The sequence below is a fragment of the Aethalodelphis obliquidens genome, unplaced genomic scaffold (genome assembly GCF_003676395.1).
Source record: "Aethalodelphis obliquidens isolate GAN/ISIS:26980383/991018 unplaced genomic scaffold, ASM367639v1 scaffold75, whole genome shotgun sequence".
Taxonomy (NCBI): Eukaryota; Metazoa; Chordata; class Mammalia; order Artiodactyla; family Delphinidae; genus Aethalodelphis; species Aethalodelphis obliquidens.
The window spans coordinates 7,806,292-7,815,379 of NW_020838019.1; the positions used below are offsets into that span (position 1 = coordinate 7,806,292).

Consider the following 9,088-nt stretch of genomic DNA (forward strand, 5'->3'; position numbering starts at 1 on the left):
AGCGGCTGGGCCCGTGAGCCATGGCCGCTGAGCGTGCGCTTCTGCAGCCTGTGCTCCGCAACGGGAGAAGCCACAACAGTGAGAGGCCCGCGTACTGCAAAAAACAAACAAACAAAAAAACCCCACAATAATTAAGACACTGTTACTTGTATAAAGATAGATATGCAAGTCAGTGAAGCAGAATAAAGTTCTGAAGTATACACACACACACACACACACATACACACATCCAACGGGGAAAGGAAAGTTTTTACAACAAATGATGCTAGAACAATTGTATATCCATATTTTAAAAAAGAAAGAACCTTGACCTCTACTTCACACCATAACACAAAAATTGTATTTAGATAGGAATCTTTCATGTAAAATCTGAAACTAGAAAGCGTCAATGTTTTCTAAAAGAAAACATAGAAGAATATTTGCACGAACTTGTGGTTGGCAAAGAGTTCTTTGACAGGATACAAAAAGCACAAGCCATAAAAAAAAATCATAAGATGGACAAAACCAATATTTAAAATTTCTGCTCATCAAATGATACCATTAAGAAGATGAAAAGATGAAACACAGACTGGGAGAGATATTTGCAAAGCTGATTTCTGACAAAGAACTTCTTATCTAGAATATATAAAACTCCCATGAATCAATAATAAAAAGATAACCCAATAGCCCCAAAATGGAAACAACTGGGCATCAACAAGTAAACTGATAAACAAACAGTAGTATTTTCACACAATGAAACATTACTTGGTAGTTTAAAGGAATAAATTTCTGCATGAATCTCAAAGATGTCACTTTGAGCAAAGGAAGTCAGGCACAAAAGAGTGCCTAATGTATAATGCCGTACAGAAAGTTCTAGAGCAGGGAGATCTAATCTACGATGAAAGAAATAACAAAAGTGATTGCTTCATGGATGGGGACTGATTGCAAAGGTGTATAAGGGAACTTTCTGGGGTATTGCAAATGTTCCATAGTTCGGTATACAGTTACGTGGGTACATTCATCTGTTAAAATGTATTGAACTGTACATTGAAAATCTGTGCATTCATTGCATATAAATTATACTTTGGTTTTAAAAAAGAGTAATTAAAAGAAAACCCACTGGGACTTCCCTGGTGGCTCAGTGGTTAAGAATCCGCCTGCCAATGCAGGGGATGCGGGATCGAGCCCTGGTCCGGGAAGATCCCACATGCCGCGGAGCAACTAAGCCCGTGAGCCACAACTACTGAGCCTGCGAGCCACAATTACTGAAGCCCGTGAGCCTAGAGCCCGTGCTCCGCAACAAGAGAAGCCACCGCAATGAGAAGTCCACGCGTAGCAACGAAGACCCAACGCAGTCAAAAATAAATAAATAAATTTGTAAAAAAAAAGAAAACCCACCTTCATGGTAAGTGGAAGAAGTGAATCACAGCAATGATTCCATGTATGTAACATCCAAAAACAGGTACAGTGAAACAATCTATTTCTCACTGTGAAGTTATTTTTCTAAATAATCTGCTGCAGGAAATGAAAGTGGTTGTCTGTGGCGGTAGGGGTGGGAGATTGGGGACATGGCTATTTTTTGTCACAAAACCTGGAACTACTTGACACTTCAAAATCTGTGCATATATAACTTCAATAAAAATAGAGAACAAGGGGCTTCCCTGGTGGCGCAGTGGTTGAGAGTCTGCCTGCCGATGCAGGGGACACGGGTTCGTGCCCCGGTCCGGGAGGATCCCACATGCCGCGGTGCGGCTGGGCCCGTGAGCCATGGCCGCTGAGCCTGCACGTCCGGAGCCTGTGCTCCACAATGGGAGAGGCCTCAACAGTGAGAGGCCCATGTTCCGCAAAAAAAAAAAAATTGAAAAAAAAAAAAAAATAGAGAACAAAAAAATCATACCCATTTGCAAGTTCATGATATTAGCTTCAATAGAGAATTGTTGACATTTGCTTTAAATAAGAAATTATTTCTGATGGGTGAATCTGGCAGAAACTTCAGGCTGTTAAGTCCAGGAGACAGAGTCCATTTGCTGGTGGTTGTATAATGTGGGCCACCTTGTTACTAGGCAAACATAAAAGACAGCGGGGGAACTCAGCACACCAAGTGTGACAATACACTGGAAAAGGGGGCATTAAATTAGGGTAAGTGAGTAGAATTGTGACAGAAACCTGGTCTGTACTCCCTAATTACAAAGTCTCACTTTCACCAAACTGACACAAATGTTAAGTCAAATTAAATATTGTCTAATTAACAAGCATACACGAGAAGGCAAGCCCAGTGACTGGGCAGTATTCAGCCGAATAAAGGAAACACAAGGACTTGTAAATTCTCAGTCACCCCCCATCTGCCATCTCAGCCAACTGCTACAAGATTTGTCCATTTTGTTTCCACACGTCTCCACTTTCAGGGCTCTGCTTGTAATATTTACAGAAAAAGGCAATGGTGGTAAACAGTTTCACACAATGAGGTGTGAGAGCTGATAGGGTCCTATTCAAGCTCTGAACTCTCCTGATGAGCTGCCAAAAGTTGTTATGAATGGCCCGGCTGACAGGGTGATGACTGATAAAGGAAAAAACAAACAGCTCTGGTAATTCATGAAAACACACAGCTCCAAGACAACTCAAAGTGGCGAGTGACAGTTAAGATAATGGAATTTTGGAAGCTTTTCTTAAGGGATCCTCTCTATACAATTACTCTGTTAATAGATTCTCCCTTAATGTAGCTGGATCGTCAACTTTTTTTTCCACCAAAAAATACTTATTATGATCGCTGGCAGAGAGGTGCTGGCCTGTGCTTTTATACTATGATCAACTTTTCATATAATTTCCTTTTCCTAGAGCAGGATGAATTTTAGTTGAGGCCTGTGTCTGCCATTTAAAGAAATAAAATATCCTATTTCCATTTCTATTACTAGAAGCATTTCAAAGCATTCTTCCCTCATTTCTTTCATTTATAGACCATTTGCCACAAACCTTTGATTAGAAAATAAATATTGGTTTACACACTCAACTGCTAATATTTTAAAAGAGAATAATTTAAATGTGGTTGAAGTCAATTTCCAATTCACATAGCCTATTTTGGCTTCATTTCCTTAAATCAGGCATGACCAAGCAAGAAAGTATCAATTTGTCAATGTTTTGCCTTTGTATCCAATGTTTTTTCCATGAAGCACATTGCGGTTTCTGTAACAATGGCCTATTTCCCAATTAATGTTTGAGAAAGCAGGAATATAAAGATATATATAAAGCATGTGTATATGCGCATACAGTACTATGGAGTAGGGGACTGTGTTCAGGAGAGTTATATTTTAGAGCCTGGCTACTGAGAGGTCTGGGGACAAGCAGCTTGCTAGAAATGCAGAATCTCAGTCCTACCTGAGCCCCCCACCCAATCACAGGATTTGCATCCAAACAAGATCCCCAAATGATTCATATGCACATCAAGGTTTTGAGAAGCTCTCTAATTTAGATAACTGAGTTTACCTTAATAGTTTAAGGAGGAGCCATATTTTCCAAAAAGTTCAAAACTATATCATAAATCACTGAAAGCTATCTCCAAGTCATTTAGTGTCTGCATTCAAAGTTCTTACTTTCTTTTCCTCCCCTTGAAGAAGTGTGAGAGCATCCTTGAGCTCACCAAGCCTTCTAGGGAGGTTCATCCTTTCATGAATCACATTCCTTTACCACAAACATTGGTAGACTCATCCAGCACATTCCTGAGGGGTAGGCATGGTGCCAGAGCCTGGATTTTAAAAATTCAATCACTGTAGTGAAACATACGACTTTTATAACACTAATAAAAACATTTTAAAAACATTTTAAAAATCATATCTTGACTGTAATGTCAACTGTTCAGCTGCTACAATGCGGAGTAGAGTATTTTACAGGAGAGATGACAGAATCCTTGGAAAGGCCTAGACAACAGAAGCGGCTTTCACCCACCTGCTAAAGTCTGCAAAAAATCCACCACTGGACTTGCGTTCCTTTCATTTTGTGGTTGTTAGTATTTGCAGAATCTTCTTTAGACTTGAAGGGATCTTGAGATTTAGTCCAACTCTCCACAAATTTCCTGGGTGTTGAGAAATTTAAAAACGTAAATTTAAAAACTTAGGATGGGCTGAAATACTGTAAACAAAGACAAAAGACAAAGGGTAAAGTGGGGAAAATATCTGCCTTAAGGGCTCGTTTCCTTAATTGATAAAGGGTCTATATAATTCACTTGGAAAAAGACACACCCAGTGGAAAAGTGGGCAAAGTCATACAGTCTACTTAACACTGGCTAAAAGTCATTTACTATTATATGACATCATATTATGATGTAAAACTGCATGTGACTTTGGAAAGTTCCTTTGCTTCCTGGTACCCATGCAACTACAAGGCCGCACATGTAGTTAAGTCCAGGTTGGAAACTGATGCCGTTTGGACAGAAATACACAAAAGTCATGACAAAAGGAGAGTGAGAATATCCAAACATAAACCAGTGTAGAGCAAAAAAAAGTAGAACTCTGAAATTTCCTTGAATGAAGCTACCTAGATCAGAGCTGGTCTATAAATGTCATCTCAAGGGCCAATTCCAATCCCTTGACTTAAACTTGTGTTGAGGAAAGGTTCCAATGACACATCTGGGCTTGCGAAAGAGTGCCAGGGTAGATGAGGAATGGCTGTTTGAACATGGGGAGAAAGATAGTTACATCCTGGATCTGGACATTGACTGATGGGTTCTTCTGACATCCATCTTTTAAATTTAAGGCCTATCAGAGATTCAGGCTATTGTGCATATTGGATGTATTTCAATACCGGAAGGCAGCAATTTTGAATTCACTAAAAAGTAAATGTTTTTCTTTATACATCTATTTCTTGGGATGTTTAAGCTTTATTATTTAAGAACATAAGGAGAACACTGCCTTGAGCCAACAAAGGCCATTAGCCTAATCACTGTTCAGGTTGCTCTAAAACTCAAGCCAACAAATCCATCGACTCAGAGAAGAGGAAGACAGCTTTTCCTCAAAAAGTCACCAGGGTAGCCTTTAGGTTAACACCAAAAAATACGCGTGTGGCTCACACATCTGCATCAATCTCTAGGTACTGTTTAACTTAACTCCTGATGAATGCATGTTCTCGTGGAGGAGGCCAGGTTGTAGGATGTGTCGCCCACTGAGTCGTCCCCTGGAATGTTAGAGGGACATACTGGCCCTGCAATGCCTGTACTTCATTTGTTTCTACACAGAGGACCAAAGCTCTCACTGTAACTGTGAGTCAGGGCTGATGCAGCAGCCAGCCAGCCCCCCTGTCTCCTCTGGGACCCCAATGGAGAAAGTCATTCCTAGTGATCAACAATTAGCATTTGCATCCAAAGTTCCAAGCCCACTTGTCTACAGTAAGATACTAAGAGGTCTAAGAATCTGGGTTTAAGCCTCAAATGGGCCAATTAGCTTCACACAGAGAAACCTCCAGCTCCACTCCAACCATAGTCCACCCTGTGGGTTAGACCGAGGAGAGAGAGACAGAAACCCAGAGTGACAGAGAGACTGACTCAAGTCAGGTTCAGCACCAAAGGGCAGGTGCCGCTGAGAGGGCCCTGCCTCCTTCCTCCCCAAGATCATCACAACCAATTCATAGTCCACACTCAATATGAGGTTCCTTAAAAAACTAAAAACAGAGCTACCAAATGATAAAGCAATCCCACTCCTAGGCATCTATCCAAAGAAAACCATAATTCGAAAAGATACATGCACCCCAATGTTCATTGCAGCACTATTCACAATAGCCAGGACATGGAAGCAACCTAGATGTCCATCAACAGAGGAATGGATAAAGAAGATGTAGTACATATATACAATGGAATATTACTCGGCCATAAAAAAGAACAAAATAATGCCATTTGCAGCAACATGGGCGGACCTAGAGATTGTCATACTGAGTGAAGTCAGACAGAGAAAGACAAATATATGACATCTCGCTTATATGTGGAATCTAAAAAAAAAAAAATGGTTCAAATGAACTTATTTACAAAACAGAAACAGTCACAGATGTAGAAAACAAACTTATGGTTACCAGGGGGGAAAGCCAGGGAGGGATAAATTGGGAGATTAGGATTGACATATACACACTACTATATATAAAATAGATAACTAATAAGGACCTACTGTATGGCACAGGGAACTCTACTCAATACTCTGTAATGGCCTATATGGGAAAAGAATTTTTAAAAAGAGTGGATATATGTATACGTATAACTGACTCACTTTGCTGTACAGCAGAAAGTAACACAACATTGTAAATCAACCATACTCCAATAAAAATACATATCACTGCAGAAGGAAAACAGAAGATGTCTAACGTTCTAAGTTAGTCATTGTGTCCTAAACATGTGATGCCTATGGGGTCTCACACAGTTCCTTACATGCAGGTATGTCCAGTAAGTATCTGTTGACTGACTACATTTGAAAATAAAAATCAGCCTATTTGATTTGATCTAACAAATTTTGCTCACATCTCATTAAATTGGTTGGAGGAGGTTGGCTCATGCAGCAGTTTATTGTACTGTGTTATGAGTTCTGCCAAAAGTTTGCAAATTAAAAAAAATCAATTATTATTTTAAAATTTCATTCAAAATATAAAGTAGAACAAAATAAGATTTATTATACAAAATATTTTCAATGTCGAAATGATCTAGAAGACTTGAAAGTCCTCTTCAAGCTTTCAGAAATTCTAACAGGCAAAACAAATTTTTTTTCAAAAATTCAACAGGGTAGCTGCTGTTAAGATGTCCCCCATCAGGGACTGTCCAGCTTATATTTATTCCAGCCTCATTCCTGCTTTCCAGCTATGCACAGCGAGGGTTTGTAAATGACATGCTTCTTACGCCATTCTGTAAGCAGTGCCTTCTTGGGCTGGCTTTGCTTGCCACCAGCAGAATTGCTATACTGTGGAAAACATTCCAAATGACTGGGTTTTTTCCCCAGAAAGATGCAAAGAGATGAGCTTTCATATATAGCAAGGGATCCCTTAACTGATTCAGCATACTTTGCACATCTGTTACAGGAACCTTTCCCAATTGAAATTACATTTAGTTACGCTTTTAAAAAAAGTTGCTTCTAGGAGAATGCAATCTCTCATTCAAATATCGGGGTTTCTAGCACCTTATCTGAAGAAGCCCTCAAATTCCTCTGCCCTTCTGTTGTCTCCTGCATGGCTTTAATAACCAGAAAGCACAAAGATGGAAAATGAATTCAGGCAGCGTAAGTGGTAACCCTCTCCCACATTTCCTCTTCTCTGCAACCCTGTGGAATGCTTTTTGAAGTCAGAAAGAGCTCCATAGGAGGTGAGGGCTGACTTTGGCTGCCAGCAAGCAGAAATGTTCAGCCACTTAACACTGGGCCACATGTGGCAGCTACAAAAACATCACCAGGACTTGAAATCTACTTACTTCAGTGGTAATCCCCTTGCCTTCAAATCTTTGCAAACCTAAGGAACTATGGGAGTAGGTGAACTTGGAGGGAAGGGTGGGGAGAAATATCCTGTGATTTTAGTCCAAAATTTGTATCGTATAGTGAATCCTGGAATCGTGTCCTGCTGTTTTTATTCCACATTGTCCTTTGAGTCTGCAGTCTCGGGCCATGTGTGTTGTATTTAACACAAAGCCCAGTGGCACAGGGGATTCGGAAAGCTGACCAATGGAACATTAGGTGTTTTATATCAACTATAAGTCAGAAGGAAATCTATGTCAGAGTAGATTCCCAAGGTGCCTTTCTCAGGACAAGCACTGTACTTTCTTAAGTTACTCTGGTGTATAGCTTCATTCACACTGTGGACAGAGGGCTGTGTGCACTTGCCAAAAATGATCTGGGGCCAGCTTTTGTGCCCTTCTTTGCCCTGGTTAGCTACAGATTCTGATCCTACTGTTTCCTGTGAGGCATCAATGCTAAATGCAGTGCTCACCGTGCAAATGATACGTGGCTGGAAATGTCAGGCTTACATTTTCTCCTCAATGCCAACAGGAGTTGGAACAAATAGATGACCTCTATGATCTTTTCTTCCTTTGAGATGTCATGACTCCAGCCAGTGATTCTGTGATGCTTAAATGTAGAGGGAGGAAAACATCACAGAAACCAGTAGAACATGACTGTACCAGCAGAAGCTTTTGCATCAGACAGACCTGGGTCCAAGTTTAGTTCTTTCATTCACGAATCCCATGGACTTGAGTGAGTTACTCATCTTCTCTAAGTCTCAGTCTGCTCACTTATAAAAACAGAAATAATAGGGATAATCTACCCCAGATGGGAATTAAATGAGATTATGCGTGTTGCATACGCAGTATGGTGCCCGGCACATAGGAGATGCTCAATATATGTGCGTTGTCATTATTAACATTATGAATCAAGTCCCAACCCCAGAGCACTGATCTACACACTTTTCTCCAAAAGGGACAGGGCTTAAGTCATCACAGCTGGAACACAGATGTGGGGGAGTGAGGAGCAGACATCATCCTCCTCTCTGCATGGATCCCAGCTTCACTCGCCCGTAAAGCAGTATGTGGTCCCAGATCTGGCTCTTTAAAGGCAACGTTGGGTGCTTCTGACGGCAGCTTCCTCCAGGCCAGGCAGAAGGAAAACGTCACACTTCTTCCAGTCTAGAACAACCTAGCTCTGCTTTGTTTATTCACTCAACAAGTAAGTATCAAGCAGGTGCCAGGATTTGAGTAAAGAGTGATGAAAGATAGAGCCTGCAGCCTAGAGAGGCCAAGGGACAATACAAGAGGGAGAAAATGGAGACCCAGGGGCGGCTTTCTGAGGAGGTGACAGTAAAGTGAAGGAAGAGACAAGGGTTCCAGGCAAAGAGGACACCAGTACGTAAGGAAAAAGAGAGAATGAAGACATCACTGCATGAAAGATATCAAAGTCATCTTCAAAGACATCAAAACAATTTTCAAAAGTGGAGAGTGGGTGGAGAGTGATAAGTTGGCTTTAAAGAGCAAAGGAAGCTAGAAGCTAAATTCTGCAAAGGGGAGCAAAAATGAGAATGTAGCCCATGACACCTAAAGGCTCAGGAATGGGAGGAAGCAGGTATGGTGGAGCATGAGGGCTGAGCGTTAAGGCAGACACAGGCTCAA

General features: G+C 40.9%; 1 long non-coding RNA gene across 3 annotated transcripts; it reads right to left on the reverse strand.

The window, feature by feature from the left end:
* Nucleotides 1–48: 48 nt before the first annotated feature.
* On the reverse strand, nt 49–8,222 carry LOC113612329 (uncharacterized). Of its 3 annotated transcripts, none has more exons than XR_003429820.1 (4): nt 8,135–8,222; nt 3,919–4,045; nt 1,877–3,718; nt 49–94 (listed from the first exon to the last, which is right to left on the reverse strand). It is a non-coding gene; the product is annotated as an uncharacterized LOC113612329 (long non-coding RNA). The 3 variants fall into 3 exon arrangements; XR_003429821.1 differs by having other exon boundaries at nt 7,955–8,216; XR_003429819.1 differs by having other exon boundaries at nt 7,918–8,216.
* Nucleotides 8,223–9,088: the final 866 nt, after the last annotated feature.